We start from the raw sequence: 22533 nt of genomic DNA on the forward strand, positions 1-22533 counted from the left end.
TAAAATGAACCAGAGTCCACTGAACCCATGTTTACTCATTAATGATTATGTGACAAAATTGGCATACTTGATTTTTATTTTTCCCTCGTGTTTGACTTCCTGTAGAGTCATTATCTTAACTCACCATTTTCTTTTGAAATTAACAAAATGACAAAATATTTGAGGTATTAGAGAAAAGAGTAATTAATTAAGAGCATAAGGTAAGTTGGGGATCAGATAAAAGTGTGTTCAAAAAATGATATCTCTTAAACATCATTCTTTGCATATCATAATATATCTTAACAAAACCTTAGCTCATTCTTGCTTTCTCTTTTCCAGAATCCAGAAATAGACTGAAAAAGCTTATCTGAGGTCTCCATATTTGTTGCTAATGGCTATTATCCTCCTTAAAGTATTATATGAAATTTCCAATGAACATGGGAGAACAAGGGCTAGAGTGCTCATTTATTTCCCTGTATCTTAAAGATATCTATAATTCACTCATTGATTGAGCAAGTATTTGCAGGGTATCTTTGCAAAGGTAGCAAATTGCTTACCTAAAGGCATGCTATGATTCCTTTACATGGTTTTCTTTTTTTCCCCAATGTTTAAAATTGAGCCCATATTTAGAATCTGTGAGATTTCACATAGAAATTTCAATATTCAATTCCTTTTACCTTTAGAAGTTATGGCTACTGGAACGTACTGTTAGATAGAAAGTATGACTGGAATGAGGAGAAACAGCCCCTGTTTGTTGAGCATGTGATCGTCTTTTCCTCAGTCCACACCACTCCCAAATGTACAGTGTTTGGTCTGTTACACTCCCTTTGGCTATACACATGGGTTCCAAAAGTACCTGCATTTGTAACCCTAGCCGAATATTAGATAAATTTATTTAGAAGACTGAGCAAGATCCTTTCCCCCTTCCTGATTTGTCCAATAAGATGTTTGTAGAATCAAGAGTTTGGGGCTGGTGACTTCTGCAAGTCAGATGAGAAAAACTATTATGCAGTAGGCATAATAGTTACCACTTTCAGTTTCAAAAGAGATCTCATACCCACTTATTTTTCATTTTTCTGTTAAAAAAAGAATTTGGTACATATGTTCAAGATGTTTCAAATTAATGCTACCATTGAATTCAGACTAATGTGAAATCAGAGATTCTTTTAGACACAATTCAACCCATTAATAAGTCTACTTTTGCTGGCTGAGATAATGTCAAAGATTCATTAAACAGCATGAGTAGCAAGTTGCATTATATACAAGTACTAACATTACTCTGTTTCTTCTAACAGAATTCACGCAGAGAATTGCTTCTTTTATATGTAATTTCTACTTTGCAAATAACTATCCATACTTTTAACCCACAGAGACAAATTTGTTAGTGTCTTATCAATAAAAATAATGTCTCACATGTGTATAATACTTTAAGGCTGGCAAAGTGTTTTTAGATCCATATGAGGTAATGTATAAATAATTTCAGTACCATACAGATTTTTTATAAATTTATAAATAATTTTTTGAAACAACCAATATCTGATTTTAAGCATGAATGCAACTAAGAATCATTAAAGTTCAATTTGAAAGAACTTTTACTGTGTATCAAAAACCATGTGTTGATATCTTTTGTATCTCGTTCATCAGAAGAATTATTATTACTACTGTGTTACTCCAAAGATAATCGGTAGGTAGTGGTACTTTATAAACATTTGGTAAGACTAAATATTTCTACCTGATTTCTCCCCTTTGTCACACTTCAATCCAATTTAGCTGACTGCTATTTATTCAGCACCTACTAAGTTCAAATAGGAGTAACACACAGTCATTACCCTCTAAGGGTTAACATCCTGTAGGGAAAAATACAAGGTAAAATTTTGTATGTGACATAATATGTATGATGAGATCTATTTTTCCAAAAGCTTTATGGAGATGTAAGATGACTGGTGAGAATGAAGATGAAGGGAAACATCTTCTTGAAAGCTATGAAAGAAGGTGTCATCTGGGGTGAATCTTGAAAAACAATCAGAACCTTACTCTTACATACCTAGGACGCAGTTGCATAAACATCTACATTATGAGCTCTTCTTTCCCCTGACCATTTATGTGCACTTACCTAATACTTTTTATTACTCTTTACTGTAACACTTTTTCTTTACTCCTTAATTTCCTAATTCAAAGTACAAGTGAGAATTATTCTTTTGTATGCCTGCCAAAAATGTAATTAAGGAAGGCCTGCTTTCATTCTATTTTAAAGTTCTATTTAAGAAAAGATTTAAAGGGCCTATTAAATAAATCATGGCACATCAAAAAAAATTGTCTAATATGCAGCCATTAGAAAGGATGAAATAGATAACATATTGACTTAGAAGAAACTTCATAATTAAAATGTTAAAAAAAAAACAGACTCATGAATATGGTGTGAAAGCATTGTGTGCACAGATTAATATTGATATTTGTGTATATAAAGAAGGAACCATGAAAGGAAAACACCAGAACTTTAGCAGTACTAACTTTGAGGGAAACATATTTTTCTATTTAGTTTAATTCTTTATTTTTAATATGAAATACTTCCTAACAACAAAAGTATTGATATTGAAAGAAACACAAAGGATACAGCATCTAATTTTTTCCCATTCTAAGACTGGAAAAAATACAGATGTTATTTAAGTCAGTAACCTAATTCAATAATTCTTCAAGAATGAAAAATTTAACTCAAAACAAATTTTAGAAAAGTTGAAATATCATAAACTGCATGAAAATACAAATTCAAATTCTCAAATCAAATTCCACTGAAGAATGATAATGTTAAAAATTATGTTTATAGTAAGGCAGATTTCTAATTTTATTAGAATTAAGGCTAATATTTTTTTTTGTCCGTAACCAGCAAGTCTCATTATTTTCTGTCAAAATACCAAAAATATTGGTGATAATCTCCTAGAGATAAAAGACAACACATAAAAAACACATGAATTTGCTGTATCATTATTCGGTGCTTTAGAAACTGGAAATAAATTATTTTCTTTCATAGCAGATGACATATAAAGTTTAAACAGAATTCATAAAATCTCAGTTATTCATTAGAAAGTGATACAATGACCCACTGCAAAGGCAATTACAAATTAGAACTAGAATGTAGTAGCTAGGAAAATAAAGGATTTCCAGACCTTCTACAACAGCAATATATCACAGTTGGTCACTTTCAGAGCTACCCAAGTATTCTTGTCCATCTGTGACGTCCGCTTGTATCACTCAGCCAGAATACCGAAAATGAGTACAGGTGAGGAGACTTAGCAACTTAGAGGCACTATGATTTGCCAAATACCAATCTCATGAGCAGTGAGCAAATGATAGTGTACCAGACACACATCAAGCACAAAAGATCATCAGCTCAGGTAAAATAAATGCAACCTGCCTTGCTTGCCGTCTTTATGACTTCTAGCTCATTGTTGTTTTTATGTTATTATCATTTTGCTTTTGCCATATGTTTTAAATCTGTACCATTCTGCCTATTTCAGGCATTGAGCAGTTTGTCTTGAATTAGAAAAGAGGTGCTAGAATGTGGAAGTGGGAGGTTGACCTACATCTGAACAATTTGCATATGATTCACCACAATTAAACAATTTGGTTTGAAATAGCTGCAATTAAGCTATTATCAGAGAAGTATCTACTAGAGTAGAAATTCTAAATTTATCATCACATACATTCTAGCCAAGAAAAGGGACACATTTTCTGGCACTCATTAAGAAAACCTAATACAGAATTAAATTCTTCCAAATTAAAATTTATTTTAATAAATCACTGATAGCTAATCATACTTATGGCAACTTTGGTTGTTTCTTTAAAAATTATAGTTTTAAAATAAGAAGAAAACTATGAAATTATGGTAGGTTGGAGAAGGCAATGGCACCCCACTCCAGTACTCTTGCCTGGAAAATCCCATGGATAGAGGAATCTGGTGGGCTACAGTCCATGGGGTCTCTGAGAGTTAGATACAACTCAGTGACTTCACTTTCACTTTTCACTTTCATGCATTGGAGAAGGAAATGGCAACCCACTCCAGTGTTCTTGCCTGGAGAATCCCAGGGACGGCGGAGCCTGATAGGCTGCCGTCTGTGGTCGCACAGAGTCGGACATGACTGAAGCGACTTAGCAGCAGCAGCAGCAGCAGCAGAGAATCTTAGTTTCTAACATTATATTCTATACGTTAATATATAAAAGTGTGCGTGTGTGTGTGTTTGCCCAGTCGAGTTGACTCTGCAGCCCCATGGATTGTAGCTCGCCAGGCTTCTCTGTCCATGGAATTTTCCAGGCAAGAATACTGGATAGAATAGGTTGCCATTTCCTCCTCCAGGGGATCTTCGAGAGACAGGGATTGAACTCACATCTCCTGTGTCTCCTGCATTGGCAGGTGGATTCTTTACCATTGAGCCACCTTGGAAGCTCATACATAAGTGTACATATTATAAAATTATCTTCTTGATATATGGAAGTCATACATGGTAATGTCAAACTATGCTAAAATTATGAAGGTAATACAAAATGTAAAATAATGAATAAATTCTGCCCACGGGGGGGAAAAAAACTCTAAATAATATAATAAACTGAAGTAATATGTAATAGTAAGGGGTTTCCAGGTGGCTCAGATAATAAAGATTCAACCCGCATGAAGGAGACCTGCATTCAATACCTATGTCTGGACAATCCCATGCAAAGTGACTACCCGTTTTTATTTTTGCCTGGAGAATTCTTGCCAGGGACAGAGGAATCTGGTGGGCTATAGTTCACGGGGTCACAAAGAGTCAGACATGATTGAGTGACTAACATTTTCACTTTAACCTCACAGTATGTAATAATATGAACGCAAAATGCAAACTGACAATTAAACACTATGCACTGGGTGATTTCAAGTTGACAGGTGAGTAGAGATAACACATTTTTCAGATTTTCCAAATAAGCAACATTAACTATGTCTATATCTAAAAAGAGGCGTAAAGTATTAAAACAGCTAAAACAAAAGCATTCTATTTGCCATAGAATTACAAATATATTCTATAACCAGAAATAAGGGTTCTTTTTCCTACCTTTAGAGGCACATAAGAGGCTCTCTGACTAATCTTCAAGGATATCCTAAAAAATAAATAGAAAATGGATGACATAAAGAGCAATAAAATAGGATTGTTTTAGCATTATTACTAACACTGAGTTTTAGTGGTCTATTTGCTGGGGGTTAGTCTATTTACTGTGTCAAGGAATTGCTTTTTCCATCCACCAATGAGTTTGGCAGCACTGAAGGGCACATAAGCATTACGATAAAGTATATGTTTACTGACATTTTTGCTATCTGTTGGATATGGACATAGTGATTAAGATTCTTATTTACAACTATTAGCCAATTTAGCAATTTTACTGTTGACAATAGAGGTAAAAAGGAAAAAATAATTATGCCTTATTGCCAAAATGAAGCAAAAAAACCCTATAAAATTGCAAACACTTCTAGATTTAATAACATCTTTTTATATCATTAGGTGTCACACTGAGTGAAGTAAGTCAGACAGAGAAGAAGAAATATCATATGACATCCCTTACATGTGGAATCTAAAAAGAAATGATACAAATGAACTTACTTAGAAAACAGAAAGAGACTCAGGGACTTAGAAAAGGAACTCATGGCTGCCAGGGGAAGGGATAGTTACAGACTTTGGGAAGATCATGTACACACTGCTATATTTAAAATGGATAACCAACAAAAACTTACTGTATAGCACATGGAACTCTGCTCAATGTTATGTCCCAGCCTGGATGAGAGAGGGGATTTGGGGGAGAATGGATACATATCTATGTATAGCTGAGTCCCTTCACTGTTCACCTGAAACTATCACAACATTGCTAACTGCCATACCACAATAGAAAATGTTTTTGGTGTTAAAAAATAAAAATTAAGTTAAAAAATACAGGTACTAACTTGTAGTCCATTTTGAGGATACAATCACAAGATTTCAACCTGGAGTGAGATCAAGTCCCATGTTCCAGAGTTTTAAGAGAGATATTACCTTAAAGAGGGGAAGAGGGAATTACTGTAAGGAAATTCTGGTGATCGTCATTAGAAAAGAACTGATCTTAGAACTAGGAGGTAACTTAAAAATCAACTGGTCCAACATCCTCACTTTACAAAATAAAGCAGTATCCCATAGCTAGCTTATGGCAGAACTAAGGGTAGAATATCCATCTCCCAGCCTCATCCCACTGCATTAAGTTACTTAATTCTTTGTAATTTCCAAGATTAGAAAGGAATCGAGAAGAGTGGAATTCTGTATTTTGCTTTGGAAAAGTTCCATCTTCTTGGTGAAGCTTCATACTCCTAATTGCATAAATGACCTATTGAATCTATTTATTTTATCTACATCATTCAAAACTCCTTTCCTTGGTAAAGAGAGATATAGTCCTCCCTTGGTATGTGAAAGGGATTGGTTCTAGGACCTTCTCTTTTCCATGGATACACAAATCCCTGGATGCTCAAGTTCTTTTATAAAATAGCACAGAATTTGCATTTAACCTATGCACATCCTCCTATATACTTTAACTTCTTTCTTTCCTCTTTTGAGATATAATTGACATATAGCATGAAATAAGTTTAAGGTATACAGCATGATTATTTGATTCACATGCATCATCATTTACACAATATATTTAGTGAACAGCTATCATTTCATATAGACACAAAAATGAATAGAAAAAGATTTTTCCTTCTGATAAGAACTCTTAGGATCACTCTTTTAACAACTCTCATATCTAACATACAACAGTGTTAATTATATTTATCATGTACATTACACCCCCAGTACTTATTTATCTTACTGTCATATACATTACATCCAAAGTACTTATTTATCTTATAACTGGAAGTTTGACCTTTTGACTGCCTTCATCTAACTCACCCTCCTTATACCAGTACCTCTGGTAACCACGAATATGATCTCTTTTGCTGTGAGTTTGCTTGTTTGCTTTGAAGTGTAATTGACCTGCAACACTATGCTCTTTGTACACAACAAAATGATTCGATATTTCTATTTCAAAATGATCATCATGATAATTCTCGTTATTGTCTGTCACCCTACAAAGATACTACATAATTATTGACTATATTTTCCACTGCAGATGGTGACTATAGTCATGAGATTAAAAGAGGTTTGCTCTTGGAAGAAAAGCTATGACAAACCTAGACAGCATATCGAAAAGAAGAGACATTACTTTGCTGACGAATGTCCATATAATCAAAGCTATGGTTCTTCCAGTAGGCATGTATGGATGTGAGAGTTGGACCATAAAGAAGGCTGAGCGCTAAAGAACTGAGGCTTTTGAACTGTGTTGCTTGAGAAAACTCTTGAGAGTCCCTTGGACTGCAAGGAGATCAAACCAGTCAATCCTAAAGGAAATAGACTCTAAATATTCATTGGAAGGACTGATGCTAAAGCTAAAACTCCAATACTTTGACCACCTGATGTGAAGAACTGACTCATTTGAAAAAGACCCTGATTCTGGGAAAGATTGAAGGCAGGAAGAGAAACAGGGTGACAGAGGATGAGATGGTTGGATGGCATCACCGACTCAATGGACTTGAGTTTGAGCAAGGTATGGGAGATAGTGAAGGACAGGGAACACTGTGTGTGCTGCAGTCCATGGGGTCAGAAAGCACTGGACACAACTTAGTCACTAAACAGCAACAACAGTGTTTCCAACACTCTCCATTTTATACCTCTGATTCATTTATTTTGTATCTGGAAGTCTGTATATCTTATTAATCTCCCTCTTCTATTTCTCTCCTTCCATATACTTTAAATCATCTCTAGATCAGTAAAACACCTTATACAATGTAAATCCTATGTAAAGAGTTATCTGAATAGAAAATTCCAGTTTTGCTTCGTGAAACTTTCTAGAATACTTTGTTAATACTTTCCAACCAGTGGTAGATTGAATCCATGAATACAGAACCCCTGGATATGGAGGGCCAATTAAACTAAAGAGTTAAATGACAGGATTCTAGTCATAAACTTCTTATAATCAGTGACAGAAGTCAAGGGGGGAAAAAAGGGAAAAAACAAGAGCTACAAAGCTGACAAAAACTGTCATGAACACTAGAAGCAGGGTGTGAGAGAACCAACACAGTATCACTTTGCATAAAATCTTTTTACTGGGCAGTCTTCAAGGGAAGTCTAACAGTGCTCTTTAACAAATGGCTCCTCTCTCTCAACTGATCTACATAACTATAGGCAGTAATGAAATCATCTGCAATCCAACTAGACTTCATTAAAAATACATATCTATTATACGTACAATCATTTGTGATTCTTAATAAAATGCAATTTTTGTAACAATAACAATGGCTTATTAAACCATTCTTTATGAATGCCTCTATAAGGTGGGCAGTAACCCCTGGCCCCCAGTTTGTGTTGCTGTTAACAGTAACTTCTACATTTTCAGAAAATGCAATAACAGAGTCAACATTACAAAAGAATAGAATCTACCCCTGTACTGACAAGATCTAGAATTTTGAGAGCCTGGAAGCTGAGCATGCAGCAATGTCACCCCTATGGGGATGTTTTCTTGTGCTGTAAACTCAGGTACAGCTTGTGTTTGCCCTGCTGGAAGCTCAAGATGTCACTCTGCTTGCTGGACAAACTCAATGATTAATTCATGTTTCCACTGCAGAATGTCAAAGGATGAGAGTCACAGTTTAAAAGTTACATCAGATATCAAAAAGACATGGAATACAAGAAATGTAAACATTTGGAGTGTAGCTAGTCAAAGTACTAGTGTCTCTAAGAAGATAGAGCATTATTTAGTAATAAGAGATATTTGTTGGATTTTATTGCTATAATTTTTCAATTATATCTAAATCATGAGGAAAGAATTCTAAAAAAAAAAAATTGTTTCTGTGAGCCAAAGTTTAAGCAAATTAACTCAACCATATTTAAGAAAAATAAAGTCATAGAGTGAATTACAAGGAAATATGTTTTTTTGAAATTTTGGTAAGCAATAAACTAAAAATGTTTTTATATTTTTCTATTTAGAGGTCAGCCCTCTTGCAAATATTTAAATAAAAACATACTGAATTACAAGGAAGTATGTTCTTTGACATTTCGGTAAAAATAAAGTAAAAATGTTTCTACATTTTTCTATTTAGAGGTCAGCCCTCTTACAAATATATAAATACAAATATATATATACATACTATTGTGGGTGAACACATTTACATTGTACACAAACAAGTATGGTTAAACACTGAAATATATGTTTTAATCCATTATGTATTTTATGTTCTCAATATCTTTGGCTAGAGACTAGAGTTTTGGCTTTATAAACAACTCTAATATCAGGGTTACGATAAATAAACATGTCTACACGTTTCAAAGTGACATACACAGGATAAATCACTGCCACTTTAGGGCAAGATTACCAGAGTGTGAGATACAAGATTTTGTAGACAGTTGGAGAAGGAAGAAGTGAATGTCGAATTACTATTTTTAATACAAAATCAATTAGAAGCTCTCTTGTTTTCTGCTTTCCTCTTCCACTGAGGAGACTACTGTTTATTAAAGATGCTGCCAAAAAACACTTGAAAGATATCCTGTTTTAGAAAAATGCAGTTTAAACAATCAAAAGACTTTAAAATGTTGTATATACCTAGTTATGCACTAGGGCTTCCCAGGTAGCTCAGGGGCAAGAATCCACCTGCCAGTGCAGGAGACACAAGAGAGTTGGGTCCTCTAGAGTAGGGAATGGCAACCTGCTATAGTATCCTTGCCTGGGATATTCCACCGACAGAAGAACTTGGTGGTCTACAAACCCTGGGGTCACAGAGTCAGACAGAGCTGAGTGACTGAGAACACACACACAGCTATGCTTTCATTCCTAAAGTCTTTTCTTCTTTCATCAGAATAAGAGGACTCAACAAGTGTATATTCCACAGAGAAAGCTGCTTAATGCATTTAAGAAAAGCAGAATTAGACTGTAGCATTTCAGTCTCAGCACACAGGAACAACCACCCTTATGTCTTCATGTTACACCTCTAACAAGATATGCCTCCTTTATCCTCGACCCGGGGATTGAACCTGGGTCTCCTGCATTGCAGGTAGATTCTTTAACATCTGAGTGACCAGGGAAGCCCATAGAGAATTATATTTCAAGTATTTATTAAAATAGAATTTGAACTTATAGTTAACAGGGGGAATGGTGAGGGTTGGTAGATAGGGTGTTTGGAATTGAAATGTATACTCTGTTATATCTAAAATGGATAACCAGCAAGGACCCACTATATAACACAAGGAACTCTCTGTTCAGTATTCTATAACAACTTAACTGGAAAAAGAATTTGAAAAGGGGTGAAAAGTGAAAGTGTTAGTTGCTCAGTCATATCTGACTCTTTGCAACCCCTTGGACTGTAGCCCACCAGGCTTCTCTGTCCATATTTTCCAGTCAAGGATACTAGAGTGGTTTGCCATTTTCTTCTCCAGAGTATCTTCCCGACCCAGGGATTGAACCTAGTTCTCCCATATTGCAGGCAGATTCTTTACCTTCTGAGCCACCAGGGAAGCCCCCTGAAAGGGGGTAGATACATGTATATATATATGACTGAGTCACTTTGTTGTATACCTGAAACTAACACTGTATTGTTAATCAACTATACTCCAAAATAAAACAAAAAGTTTGAACAATTTTTAAAAATTGAATTTAAATGTTTTGCATTACTTGCGGGCCAGCCGAGTTAAAACCTTTCTAATGTCTAGATAAGTTTTCTTATTTTACATATAAATATATGAATACAAATGTATAATATTTAAAGTAAAGCCTAATTTTATTATCACAGCATATGTTTTCCATTGATTTCGCTGAGTATTGCCATTTTAAGAATAGTGGGCATGAAAACTTCCACATGTTTAGCTTTGAGATTCACGTCTAGCCTGTCTTCATATTGCATGATGTCTCCTGGTACTATATTTTTATTTGAAAACCCATATGCTTCTATGTAGATCAACACAGAAGTTTAAGATTAAAAAAATAAAGTTCCATTTAAGAACAGCAAATTCCTGACTTTATTAATAAAGTATAAATTTTTCATTTCAGTTCAGTTCAGTTCAGTCACTCAGTCATGTCCGACTCTTTGCGATCCCATGAAACGCAGCAGGCCAGGTCTCCCTGTCCATCAATAATTCCCAGAGTTCACCCAAACCCATGTACACTGAATCAATGATGTCATCTAACCATCTCATCCTCTGTCATCCCCTTCTCTTCCGGCCCTCAATTTTTCCCAGAATCAGGGTCTTTTCCAATGAGTCAGCTCTTCACATCAGGTGGCTAAAGTTTTGGAGTGGCAGCTTCAACATCAGTCCTTCCAATGAACACCCAGGACTGATTTCCTTTAAGATGGACTGGTTGGATCTCCTTGCAGTCCAAGGGACTAGAAAGGGTCTTCTCCACCACCAAAGTTCAAAGTATCAATTCTTCGATGCTCAGCTTTTTTATAGCCCAACTCTCACATCCATACGTGACTACTGGAAAAACTGTAGCTTTGACTAGACAGACCTTTGTTGACAAACTAATGTCTCTGCTTTATAATATGCTGTCTAGGTTTGTCAGAACTTTTCTTCCAAGGAGCAAGCGTCTTTTAATTTCATGGCTGCAGTCAACATCTGCTGTGATTTTGGAGCCCCCCAAAATAAAGTATCTCACGGTTTCCTCTGTTTCCCCATCTATTTGCCATGAAGTGATAGGACCAGATGCCATGATCTTAGTTCTCTGAATGATGAGCTTTAAGCCAACTTTTTCACTCTCCTCTTTCACTTTCATCAAGAGGCTTTTTAGTTCCTCTTCACTTTCTGCCATAAGGGTGGTGTCATCTGCATATGTGAGTTTATTGATATTTCTCCCAGAATCTGGATTCCAGCTTGTGATTCTCCCAGCCCAGCCTTTCTGATGATATACTGTGCATATAAGTTAAATAAGCAGGGTGACAATATACAGCCTTGAAGTTCTCCTTTTCCTATTTGGAACCAGTCTGTTGTTCCAGGTCCAGATCTAACTGTTGCTTCCTGACCTGCATACAGGTTTCTCAAGAGGCAGGACAGGTGGTCTGGTATTCTCATCTCTTGAAGAATTTTCCACAGTTTATTGTGATCCACACAGTCAAAGGCTTTGGCATAGTCAATAAAGCAGAAATAGATGTTTTTTGGAACTCTGTTGTTTTCTTGATGATCCAGGCAATTTGATATCTGGTTTCTCTGCCTTTTCTAAGACCATCTTGAATATCTGGAACTTCATGGTTCACATATTGCTGAAGCCTGACTTAGAGAATTTTGAGCATTACTTTATAGTGTGTTCAGTTCAGTTTGGTTCAGTCACTCAGTCATGTCTGACACTTTGTGACCCCATGAATCCCAGCACGCCAGGCCTCCCTGTCCATCACCAACTCCCGGAGTTCACTCAGACTCACGTCCATCGAGTCAGTGATGCCATCCAGCCATCTCATCCTCTGTTGTCCCCTTCTCCTCCTGCCCCCAATCTCTCCCCACATCAGGTCCTTTTCCAATGAGTCACTCTTCACATGAGGTGGCCAAAGTATTGGAGTTTCAGCCTCAGCATCAGTCCTTCCATTGAACACCAGGACTGGTCTCCTTTAGGATAGACTGGTTGGATCTCCTTGCAGTCCAAGGGACTCTCAAGAGTCTTCTCTAGCACCACAGTTCAAAAGCATCAATTCTTCAGCACTCAGCTTTCTTCACAGTCCAGCTCTCCCATCCATACATGTGAGATGAGTGCAATTGTGCAGTAGTATGAGCATTTTTGGCATTGCCTTTCTTAGGGATTGGAATGAAAACTGACCTTTTCCAGTCCTGTGGCCACTGCTGAGTTTTCTAAATTCGCTGGCATATTGAGTGCAGCACTTTCACAGCATCAACTTTTAGGATTTGAAACAGCTCAACTGGACTTTCATCACCTCCACTAGCTTTGTTCCTAGTGATGCTTCCTAAGGCCCACTTGACTTCCCATTCCAGGATATCTGGCTCTAGGTAAGTGATCGCACCATTATGATTATATTGGGTTGTGAAGATCGTTTTTTGTACAGTTTTTCTGTGTATTCTTGCCACTTCTTAATATCTTCTGCTTCTGTTAGGTCCATACCATTTCTGTCTTTTACTGTGCCCATTTTTGCGTGAAATTTTCCCTTGATATCTCTAATTTCCTTGAAGATACCTAGTCTTTCCCATTCTATCGTTTTCCTCTATTACTTTGCCTTGATCGCTGAGGAAGGCTTTCTTATCTGTCCTTGCTATTCTTTGGAACTCTGCATTCACATGATTATATATTTCCTTTTCTCCTTTGCTTTTCACTTCTCTTCTTTTCACAGCTATTTGTAAGGCCTGCTCAGAGAGCCATTTTGCTTTTTTGCATTTCTTTTCCATGGGGATGGTCTTAATCCCTGTCTCGTGTACAATGTCACAATCCTCTGTCCATAGCTCATCAGGCAATCTGTCTATCATATCTAGTCTCTTAAATATATTTCTCACTTCCACTATATAATAAGGAATTTAATTTAGGTCATATGAATGGTCTAGTGGTTTTCCCTACTTTCTTCAATTTAAGTCTGAATTTGGCAATAAGGAATTCATGATCTGAGCCACAATCAGCTCCTGGTCTTGTTTTTGCTGACTGTGTAGAGCTTCTCCATCCTTGGCTAAAAAGAATACAATCAATCTGATTTTGGTGTTGGCCACCTGGTGATGTCCATGTGTAGAGTCTTCTCTTGTGTTGTTGGAAAAGGGTGTCTGCTATGACCAGTGTGTTCTTTTGGCAAAACTCTATTAGCATTTGCCCTGCTTCATTCTGCATTCCAAGGCCAAATTTGCCTGTTACTCCAGGTGTTTCTTGACTTCCTACTTTTGCATTCCAGTCCTCTATAATGAAAAGGACATCTTTTTTGGGTGTTAGTTCTAAAAGGTCTTGTAGTTCTTCATAGAACCATTCAACTTCAGTTTCTTTAGCTTTACTGGTTGGGGTATACGCTTGGATTACCATGATATTGAATGGTTTGCCTTGGAAACGAACAGAGATCATTCTGTCGTTTTTGAGACTGCATCTAAGTACTGCATTTCAGGCTCTTTTGTTGCCAATGATGGCTGCTCCATTTCTTTAAGGGATTCCTGCCCGCAGTAGTACATATAATGGTCATCTGAGTTAAATTCACCCATTCCAGTCCATTTTAGTTCGCTGATTCCTAGAATGTTGATGTTCACTCTTGCCATCTCCTGTTTGACCACTTCCTATTTGTCTTGATTCACGGACCTAACATTTCAGGATCCTATGCAATATTGTTCTTTACAGCATAGGACCTTGCTTCTATCATCGGTTGTATCCACAACTGGGTGGTGTTTTTGCTTTGGCTCCATCCTTTCATTCTTTCTGAAGTTATTTCTCCACTGATCTCCAGTAGCATATTGGGCACCTACCGACCTGGGGAATTCCTCTTTCAGTGTCTTACCTTTTTGCCTTTTCATAGTGTGATTTTTTTTTTTTCCATAAAATTTTGTTCAGGAGAAATAGTTGTGTTTTTCCTAGCTTTTACACATCTTATTTTCTGTTCTAAACCCTACATTTTCAATAACCTAATTCTATACTTTGAATTCATGTCCACAGAAGGGTAAGGATTATCATTAGTCTTTTTGGCTTTGTCTCCTTAATAATACCAAGAAATTGTGGTTAAGTTAATGGCACACATATTCTTCTCACAAAAGGTTATAAGACCTAATGCTTTTATAGTATTTTAACAATCTTCATTCTCTAACAATATTAAGATGGCCTAACTCACTATAAACCCATTTCTGACCTTTCAAATGCTGCAGCTTCCTTGCATGGTGATTACATGGCTTAAGAATTGTTCCAACAGTAACTTCATGTCCAAGGAATTTGATAAGGCCTTTTTCCCTACAAAGGCTCTTTGGAAATGATGTTATGACTGGTTTTCTGCCAAAAGACATGGTATAGAGATTTATCTCTAGTGATCCCCCCCCCACCCCCCTACCCCCCACCCCCCCACCCCCCACCCCCCACCCCCGCCAAGTGACCGCTGGAATATATCCAAGAGGATAGCTGTAGAAGTATTCTTAAGTAATTTTAAGGACCCAGCTGAGGTCTTGTCAGTTGATCTGGAAAAAGCAGTGATAGCACCCCAGTGACAGATTGTCAGATTATCCTGTTTAATACCTTTCTGGAGTAAAAATCACCACGCAGGTAAAATTTGCTGTATTTTAAAAATCACACAGATCTAGTATGTGTGATTTTTAACTATGTTCATACATACATGATAGAATAAGTTTCCTACTTATTAAAAGGGCATACACACTCTTTTTAAATGTATTTTATCTTGCATAAACTAAATGCTCAGTATTTTATTCCTAAAATATCCCAACTTTCATTTTGGAAGATACAAAATAATTAGTAACTTTAATTAAGGAAAGAAGAAATTCTTGTTCAGAGTTTAAATATTATCCCAAATAATAAGCAAATTAATAAATAAACATGTAACAAGCCAGATAGTGCTAAGTGCTATGAAGATGGATAAAGCATGGAAATGGGGATGTGTGGAGCCAGTGTTAAGATTTTAGAAAAGGTTGGAAGATTAGGATGATGAAAGAGAAGAAAAAATGTTACATTGATTCCTTGAGGCTCTAAGCTATCACCTTGGTTATGTTATTATGGCATTGGAAACATTTGAGCCTGAGTTTTTCTTCATGTCACCATGTGATCTTTCTGTAAAATGGGATAACAGCATGCTTTTTTCAAATTTTTGCCATATGTAATTGAATGTAAAAATATTATAGGTAAATATCTGAAAAGAACAATGATTAAAGATAATGCACTAGAAAGGAAATTAATGAGCTTCATTTAGCTTTGGACACCATCCTAGGTCATTTACATATATTAGTTAAGATTCATAATGATTATTTCCACTTGTGGATCAATAAATGGATATTTTAGAAGATTAAGTGACTTCTTAACATCAGAAAGACTGTAGGGAGAATGCAGGGTTTTGATGAGTGCCTATTGTTCCAAAGCCCAATTCCTACAGCCCCACCTTACTGACTCTCTGAAAAAGACTCTTCCATTATTGAACCAATTCTCACAATCCTTAAACCAAACCTGTATATAGGTTTCTCATAGGCAGGTCAAGTGGTCTGGTATTCCCATCTTTTTAAGAATTTCCCACAGTTTATTGTGATCCACACAGTCAAAGGCTTTGGCATTATCAATAAAGCAGAAATAGATGCTTTTCTGGAACTCTCTTGCTTTTTCTATGATCCAGCAGATGTTGGCAATTTGATCTCTGGTTCCTCTGCTTTTTCTAAAACCAGCTTGAACATCTGGAAGTTCACAGTTCACATATTGCTGAAGCCTGGCTTGCAGAATTTTGAGCATTACTTTACTAGCGTGTGAGATGAGTGCAATTGTGCGGTAGTTTGAGCATTCTTTGGCATTGCTTTTCTTTCAGATTGGAATGAAAACGGACCTTTTCCAGTCCTGTGGCCACTGCTGAGTTTTCCAAATTTGCTGGCATATTGAGTGCAGCACTTTCACAGCATCATCTTTTAGAATTTTAAATAGCTCAACTGGAATTCCATCACCTCTACTAGCTTTGTTCATAGTGGTGCTTCCTAAGGCAAGGTTTCTCCAAATCAGAAGCACACTTCTGTTTTCTTGTTTTGGCTTTTTTTTTTTTTTTTTTTTTTTCTCCTCTTTGGGGTTGAAACTGGGTAGTAGCAACAAATATAAAAGAACTGAAAATTAAGTTCCCTCATTTTCTGATTTTACCATTCCCATTCTCTGTCTTTCATAAATAACCTTATTTTACTCTTCATTTTGTTCCTTGACCACATTCAAACAATCAATTTATTCAATTCTAAATGTATGAACATAAAATGTTTTACTTTATCAAACTTGATTTTTTGCAAAAGGAGCTCATGATCTGAGCCACAGTTAGCTCCTGGTCTTGTTTTTGCTGACTATATAGAGCGTCTCCATCTTTGGTTGCAAAGAATATAATCAATCTGATTTCTGTATTGATCATCTGGTGATGTCCATGGGTAGAGTTGTCTCTTGTGTTGTTGGAAGAGGGTGTCTGCTATGACTAGTGCATTCTCTTGGCAAAACTCTGTTAGCCTTTCCCCTGTTTCATTTTGTACTCCAAGGCCAAACTTGCCTATTACTTCAGGTATCTCTTGACTTTCTACTTTTGCATTGTAGTCCTCTGTGATGAAAAGTACATCCTTTTCTGGAGAAGACTCTTAAGAATTCTTTGGACTCCAAGGAGATCAAACTGGTAGATCTTAAAAGAAATCAATCCTGGATATTCATTGGAAGGACTGATGCTGAAGCTGAAACTCCAATACACTGGTCCACCTGATGAGAAGAACTGACTCATTGGAAAAGACCCTGATACTGGGACAGAATGAGGACATGGGGAGAAGGTGGTGATAGAGAATGAGATGGTTGGATAGCATTATTGATTCAATGGACATGAGTTTGAGCAAATACTGAGAGATAGTCAAAGACAAGGAAGTCTGGCATGCTATAGTCCATGGGGTCACAAAGAGTCAGGCTTGACTGAGCAACTGAACAACAACAACAAAATCAGGCTTGATACAATTCCACTCTTTTGGTATTTGCATAAAAAAATTATTATTCAGTTAATTTTTTCTGTCTATATATAAAGCTGAGCACCGAAGAATTGATGTTTTTGAACTGTGGAATTGGAGAAGACTCTTGAGAGTCCCTTGGACTGCAAGGAGATCCAACCAGTCAATCCTGAAGGAAATCAGTCCTGAATATTCATTGGAAGGACCGATGCTGAAGCTGAAGCTTCAATATGTTGGCCTACTTCTCACCTACTGAGAAGAAATGACTCATTTGAAAAGGACGCTGATGCTGGGAAAGTTTGAAGGCAGGAGCAGAAGGGTACGACTGAGGATGAGATGTTTGGATGGCATCACCAACTCAATGCACATGAGTTTGAACAAGGTCATGGAGTTGATGATGGACAGGGGAGCCTGGTATACTTCAGTCCATGGGGTTGCAAAGAGGCAGACATGACTGAGCGGCTGAACTGAAATGAACTGAACTGAACTGACCCATGATTATCTGAAAAGCAAACGTCATTATTAGGTATACATTTTTTCCTTCCTCAGAATCATCTATAGATGCTATAGTCTGGGCAAAATTACTTTTTTTAATAATATAATAATTAAGATTTAGATGTCCATAAGATCTAATAGTCTACCAAGTTCTGGAAAGAAACTGCTCTCATATTATGATGAATGTAAGATGACTTATTTCATGTGGTGTCAATCTGAGTTATTTAGATAAAATCTAAGTTGGTCTGAAATTTGTGCTTAGGTCAATAAATCACTTGAGATAATGGAGGAGCTTGGTACTGTTTTCTACTCAACTAAAGAGAATAGATCAAGGACCAAGTTTGACTAAAAACAACATTCCCACCATGGCAAACAATGAACCGCATTAGTTAACTTTTGTGGGAAAAGATAAAACACCAGAAGAATAATGTCAATCATTGGAAATTCCCAAATCAGAGGGAAGTTCTCAGAAGATCTTAATCTATTATTTAGAGTTGTTTGGCATCCTTCCATATATTCATATATTCTCATCAAGAGTTCATCTTTATCACTTCTTTTAGGTTTTCAGTAGTAATGAATCACTTAGAATATGTTCCTTGGACAGATTACACATACTACTTCCAAAATATTAAAAGTTCTTTTTATCACTGATACTTGAATTTTAAATGCCCTTTTTGACAAAAAGTTTAAAGTTCCAATCTTCAAATAACACTCTAAAGGGGTGACTTTTGTTTTGCTTTTACAGAAAACAAGCCCCTCAAATGATTCTTCTTTCACCCAGAACTTCTTGGCCTTATCATATTAGAAGTCTCAAATTTGGAAAACAATCATAAATATTGTACAAATACAATACAAAACTGGCAAAATGGCATATAAGTAGTTACTCGATGACACAAAAACAAAATTTTCTCCCCAACAAATGAACCAGTGAGTTACCAAAATTCTCAAAGCCATTAAAATCAAGGCAATTGCCCATCATTTATCAAAGATTATAACATGCAGATTGTTAAAGGCATAGAACAAAAAACTTACTAGGAGATTTCAATGTGTCCCCCCAGTGAGTTTATCTACAGATGACCACAAAAATTTTACCCATCTCTTAGACTTCAAGTTCTTTAAGTACAAAGACCTATCACTACTATGTCTCCCTGAATCCTCGTGGCTCAGTGGTAGAGAGCCCACTTGCAAATGCATGAGATGTGAGTTGGATCTCTGGATTGGGAAGATCCCCTGAGAATAAAATGGCAACCCACTTCAGTTTTCTTGCCTGGGAAACCTATGGACAGAGGAGCCTAATGGGTGACCATTCATGGGGTTGCAAATGGGTCAGACTTGACTCATCAACTAAACAACAACAACAAACATCAAGCACAGAGCCTGGCAAATTGCAAATGCTATTTTAAAATTGCTTGACTAAATGGAAATTCTTAAATTACTCGAAACCCAGATCCAATCTTATTACTCCTACTCACACTCAAAGTCCTTCAATGCCTTCCCATTGCTCTGAGAATAAAGACTGACATTCGCCACAGAGTTTGCAAGGATGTGCTGGTTTAGCACCCACCTACTTCTCCAGGCATGTCTCATATGAAACTCCTACCATACTGTTGGTGCTAATCTAGATTCTTTTAGTACCTTGTAGACACCAGTATCCTTCCCCCAGACTGAAAACATATACATTATCTAATGATTTCTAAAATACTTCAAATACACATGTATGGAGTATCAAGAATTATAGAACAGGCTCTAATTCTCCAACCAAGGTTAAATAGGTATTACCATGTTTCCAGAGTCATCTTTTTCTCTAGCTCTTAAAAGAAAAAAAAAAAAAAAAGACATAGTTAATGATCTCTCTTCATTCAGGGGTCTGCCTAGAAGGGTCTTCCCTTATCCCCTAAACTGAAATGGCATCCTTCCCTAGCCTTTCCATTTCTTGTTCACTTTATTTTTCATAGCAGTTATTACTACCTTGGAGAAGGAAATGGCAACACACTCCAGTACTCTTGCCTGGAAAATTCCATGGACTGAGGAGCCTGGTAGGCTACAGTCCATGGGGTCGCAAAGAATTGGACACAACTTAGCGACTTCACTTTCGCTTTATTACTACCTAACACACATGATATGGGTTTCCATGGTGGCTCAGTGATAACGAACCCAACTGTCGATGCAGGAGATGCAAGTATGATCCATGGGCCAGGAAGATCTCCTGAAGAAGGGAATACCAACCCACTCCAGTATCCTTGCCTGGGAAATCCCATGGATAGCGGAGCCTGGTAGGCTACAGTCCATGGGGCCACAAAGAGTCATACACAACTTAGTGAATAAACAATAACAACAAACATATATTTATTTACTAAAATGTTTATTAGCTTCTCCTTCTTAGGATGTGAGCTAAATAAATATTTATTGTAGCCAAAGTTTTATCCAACATATTTCATCTCCCCTCCATGCCACCTCAGATATCAGTAACAGTCTGAAGTCAGCCTGTGTGTTTATAAAAATGTATATGTTCATAACAAAGATACTGTAGAGCTCTCTTGTCTTTCTTTTTGCCTGTGTCCTTTATCCTCCAAATAACTGATGTGTTGCTTCCTCAGACAGGCTTCCCCCACCACCCTGTTTATTCCTTTGCACTACATCATCTCAGCAGTTTGGACAGTGGACATTTTACTTTTATTTCTGTGTATTTGAATAACCTACCTCTCTCTGCCACTAACTGGCAAACTCTATGAGGTGGGATGAATTCTTTGTTTTTATTTATCATCCCAGGCATGTAGTAAGTGTTCAGAAAACACGAGGAATGAACTGGGCTATACCATCACTCAGAGGAAGCGATTCCTATCTGTACTCTCACACATGAAAACACAGCTTGTTAAGGCCAGGAATCCGTCTGTTTCTGTGGGCACATTTTCCTTCTCCATTGTCCTACACGTGAGGTTGGTGTGCCTGGCTAACTCAAAACAAGGATAAAAAGGGAGCTATTCCTATTCATCTTACAGATATATTTCCCTGCAATTTTATGACACTTCTGGAGAGCCTCCCATTCATTTCTGCGAATTGGCTAGTGCACATATTGTTTTATATTTTAAGACAATTATATTTCAACACATTCCAAATCTAGGAGTTACCAGATTATATTCAGACACCAAAGAGAAAACTATTTTGTGCTATTTACTGATTTTCAGTGAATCAAGTGGAAATATTTCACATTGCTGTCTCATCATTTTCAAATCATTCCATATAAAATATGAGATCCAATTCACCTAAGTTCCAGTTCAAAAGTTCATGTATTATTGGGACAAATTACACATCTTTTGTATTCTGAACTGAACCCTTTTCCCTCTTCCTCTTTCTTCTCACATTTTTTTCAAACAACATACACACACACATATCTTGACCCAAAATTCAGACTCAGATAATATAGAAATACCTATGATAGCATATAATCACTTATGTTTAGTTTTACAAAAAACATACAAGTAAAAATTCAAGAAAACTTAATTCTTTTAACTGAGGGCTCTAAAAATATATTGCTACAACCAAGTAGCTTTTAATTGAAAAACTTTCCAGGCTATGCAGAGCACATATACCTACGTTCATGGAAGGTAAAGTTGTGCCTTCAGTTTATGAGTAAGAAGACTAGAAAAGCAGTGTGAATTATGTTATAGAAGTCTTATATAAAAATACTTATTAGATGTTCTGCAGACATATGAAGGCAAAGCATATGTCTGTGATGAATAAATAGTACTCACACTGCACCAATAATCAAGGCAAGATGTATTCTTTTAAATACGGGCAAAGACAAATACTATATATATATATATATTTAAAACTTTGATGGATGATATGTGATAATAATTCATAACTAAAAACTATAGAATTTAGTTATTTATAAGCAATTTCAGAAAAAATTTGTCTTCCCTGAAGTCATTAACTCAGTCATCATTTAAATATATACATTTACGTAAAATGTGTCTAGCATGTCTGGCATTTAGACAAATGTCTAAAACTTTAATTCCTATAGCAACCTGACAACATGAATTAATTAGGTGAACTGGAGTGGACTATATCAGGCTGGAGAGAATATGTCAAAAGTTGATGGATTTTGCTTTAAAGAAAGATGAAAACCTATATTACATATACCTACTTTTGCTCCATTTACAGTAATACTTTTAAAATTAATTCAGCTTATATAGTGCTTGGCTATGTGTTAGTTACTGTTGTAGTTGTCCCCAGGTTGCAAAAAATAATAAAACTGTGTTTTTGTTTCAAGATACCTACCATCTAGTAAGTTAGACAAACACATAGCTGGAAAATACGATAATCAAGAAAAATAAGAGTAATGACAGACCTTAATAGAAAAATGCACAGGTTA

General features: G+C 36.4%; 1 long non-coding RNA gene across 5 annotated transcripts in view; it reads right to left on the minus strand.

Moving 5' to 3' along the window:
- Positions 1-22533, minus strand: part of LOC102176916 — a 673837-nt gene that overhangs the window by 141349 nt on the left and 509955 nt on the right. For 4 of the 5 annotated variants that reach the window (XR_001918463.1, XR_001918465.1, XR_001918472.1 and 1 more), the window contains one exon: positions 5061-5106. This is a non-coding gene — a long non-coding RNA (uncharacterized LOC102176916). Of the gene's footprint in view, positions 1-4352; positions 5107-22533 lie in introns of those variants that run through there. The other variant, XR_001918460.1, reaches the window with a different exon arrangement.

The sequence above is a fragment of the Capra hircus genome, chromosome 1, assembly GCF_001704415.2.
Source record: "Capra hircus breed San Clemente chromosome 1, ASM170441v1, whole genome shotgun sequence".
Lineage (NCBI taxonomy): Eukaryota > Metazoa > Chordata > Mammalia > Artiodactyla > Bovidae > Capra > Capra hircus.